The sequence below is a fragment of the Triticum aestivum genome, chromosome 6D (assembly GCF_018294505.1).
Source record: "Triticum aestivum cultivar Chinese Spring chromosome 6D, IWGSC CS RefSeq v2.1, whole genome shotgun sequence".
NCBI classification, from domain to species: Eukaryota; Viridiplantae; Streptophyta; class Magnoliopsida; order Poales; family Poaceae; genus Triticum; species Triticum aestivum.
Genome location: NC_057811.1, coordinates 5,277,525 through 5,284,825, shown reverse-complemented (window position 1 = coordinate 5,284,825; position 7,301 = coordinate 5,277,525). Strand labels below are relative to the sequence as shown.

At 45.4% G+C, this 7,301-nt stretch overlaps 1 pseudogene; it reads left to right on the top strand.

Annotated features, from left to right (window-relative positions):
* Positions 1-892: 892 nt before the first annotated feature.
* Positions 893-6,597, top strand: LOC123142942 (disease resistance protein RGA5-like; annotated as a pseudogene).
* The last annotated feature ends 704 nt before the right edge of the window (positions 6,598-7,301 follow it).

Here is a 7,301-nt window from a genome sequence, read left to right as displayed (position 1 = left end):
TCCTCCATCCGCTCTAGGACTCCACCGCCAAGCACACCAACCTCAAGGTCTGTTCCTCGTCGGCGTTGTAGATTCTTTGCTTGCTTACACAGATGCTTCCATACTGATTGGCCTCGGGACTACAGATTCATTGCTTGCTCACACATTTCCTTGAGTACTACAGATTCTTTGCTTGAGTAGAATTGATTAGGCTGCTACAATAGAATTGGCCTCACTGTTGTAGATTCTCTGAAACTGATGTTGTAGAATTGGCCACACTGCTGTAGAATCTCTGTCACAGATACTGTAGAATTGGCCTCACTGCTGTAGATTCTCTGATGTCCTTACCTGAAACTGAATATAAAGTCAGTTTCGTCAGTCTCGATCTGAATATAAACTTTATCTGAAACTGAAATTGAAACAGGTGCAGTCGTAAAAATTCACTTTAAAACTCAGTGGTCGAGGAAGGACGGACGGGCGGCGGGGTCGGGAATGAACGGACGGGCCGCAGCGGCAACGTTTTGGGCCAGGCACACGACTAAAGTTTTACATCACCTAGAAGGTGTCATATTTTATATTATTTAGAGGAGGTGATGTAAGTTTTTTTCATCAACATCATCGGCTTCGTAATGTAAAAGTTAGTTATTTTTACATATACATCTTTTATTTTATTATTATGGAGATGTTGTTAGACAAGGACCATCTTCCATCTTCTTTGCCAGATTACTTTAGACTTGGCACATTTTTCTTAGTTTATTTGCAAGAAGTCAAATTACGTTTAAAAACTGCCATAGTTTGATCTCTTTTTAACAAGTAAAACGGCCAGCAAAGATGATTCGGTTGACATCCCCTCACCGTGAACATTCGCAAGGTACAAATACCACAAAAATAAATCATAAGCTATAATAACGCGTAAGCTTAAGCTTAACCCCAATAATGGAGGCTCAAGGTGGCTTCTAGTACTAGCAACCAGTCAACAACAATAATGGAGTCCGACCGTGCTTGACTCCATGCTAGTCCTCTGCTCTGCCAGACCAGCCGCTCCCATTCGCCCTTCCTCCATCCTCTCGCCGTCGCCGCTGTGACAGATCCACAAGGCCGAGTCCTTCCCCGCCCGCCGCCGTGACACCTGACTCCGTCCTCCTCGAGCCTCTCGAGCAGAGCTGCAGGTGGAAGCGTCTCTCAGCTGCGGCGGTACGGTGGTGCCGAGCTCCAACCACAGCTCTTCGTCCCAACACAGCTCCAGGAGGAGGCGGCGGCGGTCATCCGGCTGCTACCCCCACCCCGTCAGCAATCTTCACCTCCCTCCACTCGCTTCGTCAGGTACAACCAGATCCGGCTGCGCTCCACTCAGCTCAGCTCCAAATCTCGTGATGAATTGAAATTTTCCCTGGTTTGACTTCTTTTTCTCCTCACCTTCGCCCCTTCAGATCCATCTGCCTGGGCCTGCTGCTACTTGAGTAATCAATCATATTCAGATACAAGGTGCAACATAGGAACAAGAAAGTCGGCCGGCCATGGTGTTTGCCACGGGGGCGTTGGGCACCCTACTCCCCAAGTTGGGCAAGCTGCTCATGGAGGAGTACAATCTGCAGAAGCGTTTGAAGAAGGGGATCAAGGACCTGAGGGATGAGCTCCTGGTCATACAAGCTGCACTTGTGAAGGTGTCCGATGTGCCACTAGACCAGCTTGATCCGCTGGTCAAAATTTGGGCAAACGATGTCAGGGAGCTGTCCTTTGCCATCGAGGACAGCCTCGACTCCTTCATGGTGCGTGTCGAGGGTGTTGAGCCGACCAAGCCACACACCTTCTTTGGGATCATCAAGAAGACCTGTAAGAAGGTCGCCAAGCTCAAGATTCGTCGCGAAATAGCCAATGACATCAAAGACGTCAAGATCCAAGTTAAAGAGGTGAAGGAGCGGTTCGACAGATACAAAGATGTTATTGGTAATACTAATGCCCGAACGGAAGTTGATCCACGTCTCTTGGCCATGTACAACAAAGTATCTGACCTTATTGGCATTGAAAAATCAATGGATGAGCTAACACGGAGGTTATCTGAGGGCGATGATCCATCCGGTGAACAGCTCAAGGTTGTCTCTGTTGTTGGATTTGGAGGATTGGGCAAGACAACTCTTGCTAAAGCTGTGTATGACAAGCTTAACAAGAATTTTGATTGTGGGGTTTTTGTTCCAGTGGGTCAAAATCCAGACACAAAGAAAGTTCTCAGGGATATCCTCCTTGAACTTGACAGGCAGTTGTACAGAGATGCATCAACAATGGATGAAAGGCAGCTGATCAATCAGCTGCAGACATTCCTAGTAGGAAAGAGGTACGAATTAACCTCACCCTATGCTAGTCAATAATTTCGATCTCTCTACCACGTGTGCCCAGCTACACTATAAAGGCTTTGTGTTGTGGCGACCTGTCAATGAAAATACTCAGTATGGGCATGGTTAAGTAATCAGCTTGGCATAATGCCCAACATAATAGGAATGTTACTTTAGGCTTTGGCCAAACAAATAAGTAAGGACATATATATATATATATATATATATATATATTGCTTTCGATTCATCTACTCCAAAACTATAACATATTAACATGTATAGACAAACAGTTGTTGTTAGTTTCTTTTTTTACATGGCAATTTCTGATTCATATTATTCGACGAGCAAGGTACATCAAGGGAAAGCCAAAACAAAAGGAACATAAATATATACCCAAATGCAACACAAGAGGACGGACACATACAGCTTGTGCATTTTCTTTGTTCCCTTTTTCCTCATGAACTTGAGCTCAACTGATTACAAGGTGTTTAGTAGGTAACATGCACACATATACGCCCACTCACGGCCAAGTTGCACACCTGCTTGGTCTGAACTTCACTCTCTACTAGCTGCACACACGTCAGCCACTGCCAAGTCCATGTAGATCAGTTGGTCGCGTGACACCTCTGTTTCTTTGCTAAAGTTCGAAATTATTACCGTCAATCACATTAACAAAGTCGTTACATGGATTACTTCTGTGGTCAACTATCGCTAAGTTTGCTACTAACTAATGCACATCAAATTATCTAGAATTTAGCCATATGAGAAAATATTGTTGAAGATCCAATATTGGAAAAGCAAATTTAAAGTTTGAGATTTATCTATGATATAATCTTTTTACGATTGTTAATGTCTTTTCAGTTCTGGTGTGTTGGGGTGCTTCTTGTTCTAGTGGTTATATGTTAGATAGTTCTTGCTAATTAAAGATTTTGCCTTACCATGTCAATAGGTACTTTATTGTTATTGATGACATATGGGATACACCAACATGGGAGATGATCAATTGTGCTTTCATGGATAGTCATCCAGAAAGTAGAATAATCATAACAACTCGTGATTTTGATGTTGCCACAAAAGCTGGTGGTATCTACCGCATGGAACCACTTTCTAATGATAACTCCAAAATGTTATTCTATACGAGAACATTTGGTGGAGAAGGAGCAAGTTCAGATAACCAGCCTGCTGAGGTGACTAACAAAATTTTAAAGAAATGTGGTGGTGTGCCTTTAGCGATCATTACAATAGCTAGCTTGCTTGTTGGTAAACGATGTGAGGATTGGTCTAAGGTGTATGATGCCATTGGTTTTGGGCATGAAGACAACAAAGTTGTTCATAACACAAGAAAGATATTGTCTTTTAGCTATTATGATCTACCTTCCCATTTGAAGACCTGTTTATTATATCTAAGTATGTTTCCTGAAGATAGCTTGATTGGGAAAAGGACACTGATTTGGAGGTGGGTCTGTGAAGGTTTTGTCCTAGATCGAGAAGGTATAGGGTCATTTGAGCTCGGGGAGATCTATTTCAATGAGCTAGTTAACAAAAGCATGATCCGGTGGATTGATGAAGGCCAAGGTGGTTGTCGTATCCATGATATGGTGCTCGATCTCATCCGCACCATATCAAATGATATAAACTTTGTTACAGTACATGATATGGAGCAGCATGGCACAAGTTTGCGAGGACAACAAACAAATAGGGTTCGCAGATTAGCACTTCACGGAAGAAGTGTGGAACACAACTCTAGCATTGCCATGGAACACCTGAGGTCGTTCAATGTTGTTGGGTGCAGTGCCAACAGTATGCACCTGCTTTCGAGCTTTAAAGTACTGCGTGTGCTAGTTATTGAGGACTGTGTTTTTTCGGAAGGTAGTAGTCTTGAGCATCTCGGTAAGTTGTTGCAGCTGAGGTACCTGGGGCTAGTGAAGACAGCGGTCAAGATCCCGGAAGGAATAGGGCATGATCTGAAGTTTCTTGAGATACTGGATGTAAGGGGAGGTTTGATAAGTGAGCTGCCACCATCTGTTGGTGAGCTATTGAATTTGAGGTGCTTGCGCGCTAATGAGGGTACAGTGATGAAGGGCAAGATAGGGAAACTGACATGCCTTGAAGAGCTGCAGCTATATTCGGTGGAGAAGTGCCCAAACTTCTTCACAGAGGTGCGGAAGCTGACGAAGTTAAGGGTGCTCAACATATATTTCGCTGAAATACAGGAGTCTGCAGGCAAGGCTCTGATGGAATCCCTATGCAACCTGCACAATATCCATAGTCTGACGGTCTTCGATGATCGTGGTCCTGAATATGCGGTTGTCCTCAATCATAGTTTGGAAGACTTGGCACCATGTACAAAGCTGTACGAGTTAAATCTACTAGGCATAGTTATACCGAGGGTGCCATCATGGATCAATCAGTTAAGTGTTCCACTCCTTTCTCGTCTATTGCTGCATGTGGATGCGGTAGAAGTTCGGGATGTTCAAACCATCGGCAGGTTGCCGTCGCTCCTCGAACTTGGTCTCTGGAGTAAGGATGAAAGGAACGTATCATATACTTTTGGCAGCAATGAGTTTCACAAGCTGAGAATCTTGTGGACGAAGAAGATAGAGATCGCTGTTGGAGAAGGAGCATTGCCGATGCTTGAATGGCTGAGATACACTGCAAGCGCTGAAAGAAAGGACGCTGCCAGCTTGGTGCCGTGGAGGAGAAATAGCTGTCCTTTGCTGAAGTTTGTCGGGTGTTTCCTTGACTGCACTAACAGCAGCTACAGGGAAGTAAAGGAAGCGAAGCAAGCGCTGTGGGCCGTCCCAATGCTGTGTATCGCGATCTCTACATAGAAAAAGAAAACTACGACAAGGAGGCATGTAAATTCATTGATAATCTCGAGTGGATCCTACGTGGTTTGGACAGACCCGAGGATGTGGGCCGTCCTGCAGCATACCAGGAGGAAAGGACACGTCGCATGATTAGATCACTCGAGAGAAGGTTACGTGACGCCGAGGAGTCTCGGGTCGGGAGGTACGGCCAACAAGAGATACGTGACCTTGTTGCCAAATTCAAGAGTTGGCTACATGACCATGCAGGCACCGACCAGGATGAGGTACGTACATACCACTGTCCATCGTATCCATCGATTGATTGCTGTATATATCTCCAGGCGCTGATGGCCGGCTGGCCGTTTTTTTAAATAATAAATCTCCAGGCGCGCAAAAGTGATGCCACCGATAGTGAGGACGATGAAGATTATTATTACGCCTACGACGACGATGCTACCGACCAAGCAGAGGTACGTGCCTAGAAACTACTACATCATATTTATTCACACGCTATATAGAGATCCACATATTATGTTACACGCTATATATATCTCCAGGCAGACGATGGTGAAGCCACTTGCAGCCAACCTTAAATCTCTTCCTTGGGCCACGCCATGTATCTCAAGCTGGTAATAAACGGGCAGCCTCTGTCTCTCGCTTTCTCCCATTTGTATCCACATATGTCCACTTCTTATATTGGCATCACACTAGTAGAAAAAGAGGCTTTCATACGCCCCCATTAGTCCCCAAAACAATCAAACCGCGACAAAAGGGGCCTTTAGTCGCGGTTCGGGAGGAGACCCGCGACCAACTATCTGGGCCCAGCGCGCTCGGTCGACAGCTGGCGGACGGGAGGGGCTTTAGTCCCGGTTGGCCTGGCCAACCGGGACTAAAGGTCCCCGAAGGCCTTTAGCCCCGGTTGGCCTGGCCAACCGCGACTAAAGGCCTTCGGGGACCTTTAGTCCCGGTTGGCCTGGCCAACCGGGACTAAAGGTCCCCGAAGGCCTTTAGTCGCGGTTGGCCAGGCCAACCGGGACTAAAGGCCCATCCCTATATATAGGACTCAGCTCACTTCACAATTTTCAGAAGGGGGTGGTGGGTTTGCTTTTGGTTCCTCCTATGCACACAAGGTGTTCGATGAAATGCCCGAGAGCCTGAAACAAACATGATATGAAGTGTCCGAGCCACACTTGAGCTTTCTCATTTATTTTTCCTCCGCGATCGCGGTTAGCAACTTGAACCTTTCATGTGTCATTGATAAAATATGCATGTGTGTAGTTCATTGTTTAATTTGTATTATTTCTAGCTAGTTAGTTTAACAAATGCATGATGGTTAATTATATACTTTATATAATAATAATGCAGAAGAATCGGCGATGGATGTACGGTCCCCGACTCTCCGGCGAGTTCACTACGGGTTTGAAAGATTTCCTCGTAGTGGCAAATGCGAACAAGCAGCGAGGTTTTATTATCTGTCCATGTGCTGTCTGTAAGAATCAGAAGTGTTACTCCTCCTCAAGAGACGTTCACATGCACCTGCTTCGGCACGGTTTCATGCGAAGCTATAATTGTTGGACCAAGCATGAAGAAAGAGGGGTTAGAATGAAAGAAGATGAAGAAGGGGATGATATCGATGACAACTATCATGATCATTTCGGGGATACTTTCATGGAGGATGATGCTGAAGGTGGGGAAGGGTTAGGTAAAGGTGAAGAAGAGGCACATGATGAGCCCGCTGATGATCTTGGTCGGACCATTGCTGATGCACGGAGACGCTGCGAAACTGACAAGGAGAGGGAGAATTTGGATCGCATGTTAGAGGATCACAAAAAGTCGTTGTACCCAGGATGCGATAATAGTCTGAAAAAGCTGGGCTGCACACTGGATTTGCTAAAATGGAAGGCACAGGAAGGTGTAGGTGACTCATCATTTGAAAATTTGCTGAAAATATTGAAGAATATGTTTCCGAAGAATAACGAGTTGCCCGCCAGTACGTACGAAGCAAAGAAGGTTGTCTGCCCTCTAGGTTTAGAGGTTCTGAAGATACATGCATGCATTAATGACTGTATCCTCTACCGCGGTGAATACGAGAATTTGAATGAATGCCCTGTATGCACTGCATTGCGTTATAAGATCAGAGGCGATGACCCTGGTGACGATGTTGAGGGCGAGAAACCCCGGA